General features: G+C 53.4%; 1 protein-coding gene and 1 long non-coding RNA gene across 3 annotated transcripts in view; one reads left to right on the forward strand and one right to left on the reverse strand.

Moving 5' to 3' along the window:
* Positions 1–6: 6 nt before the first annotated feature.
* LOC107183481 overlaps positions 7–736 on the reverse strand; it is a 21,850-nt gene continuing 21,120 nt past the window's right edge. The window contains exon 3 of the long non-coding RNA XR_001514270.1: positions 7–182. This is a non-coding gene — a long non-coding RNA (uncharacterized LOC107183481). The remainder of the gene's footprint in view (positions 183–736) is intronic.
* PRR35 (proline rich 35) overlaps positions 493–736 on the forward strand; it is a 5,229-nt gene continuing 4,985 nt past the window's right edge. For both annotated transcript variants that reach the window (XM_006766158.2, XM_015565580.1), the window contains exon 1: positions 493–539. The gene's annotated coding sequence lies outside the window, so the exon portion shown is untranslated. The remainder of the gene's footprint in view (positions 540–736) is intronic.

Below are 736 nucleotides of genomic sequence, written 5' to 3' on the forward strand. Positions count from 1 at the left end.
TGCAGCACACACACATCCCCAGGCTGGCTCTGTTCCCCACAGCACCCCCTGTCCTGGGGCTTGGCCCTTAGGCCCTGGCTCAGGCAGGCAGCTGTCAGGGGCCAGAGCCCTGCCCTGACGGATGAGTGCTGACGGCCCCTCTCCATGTGCCCTCGGCCGCTGACACCCCATCACACCGCTGTCTCTTTGAGATATTGGATTTTTATCTCTGGTGGGTTGCATACACTATTAGCTTGCAATTGAAGAGAGATAATAGAATATAAGATAGCAATTAAAATCATAGTTTTGTTGTATGTATGTTAGCATTGCTATTATTGCTGCATTTAATAATATGAATATAAACTACAACTTTTGAGAACAATGGGTACAAGCTCTGTAAAACAATAAATCCCAGATCTGGCAGTCCAAGGTAGTCCAACTGTCCACATCATAATATCCTGAATGGAAATATAGACACAAACAAACACAATAAACAAAGTCATAAAGTAAGAAGTCGGGGTACTCGGTCGGTGGTGGAGGCTTCGGGGACTCGCTGCCAAGTGAGTGACTGCAGACCGCGCGCGCGGAGGGGCGGGGGGCGCTCCCAGCACCGGGCCTCAGTTTCCCCCGCGGGAGTCCGTGTCGCTGCCCCAGAGCCTGAGCCGGTTTCGCGTGGGGTGGGGAGAAAAGGGTGCCGGGTGGGGAAGGAGCGAGAAGTTCCTGCCTGATCCTGGGGGCGACGCGCAGACTTCACGGG

This window comes from Myotis davidii, unplaced genomic scaffold, assembly GCF_000327345.1.
Source record: "Myotis davidii unplaced genomic scaffold, ASM32734v1 scaffold100, whole genome shotgun sequence".
Classification (NCBI taxonomy): domain Eukaryota; kingdom Metazoa; phylum Chordata; class Mammalia; order Chiroptera; family Vespertilionidae; genus Myotis; species Myotis davidii.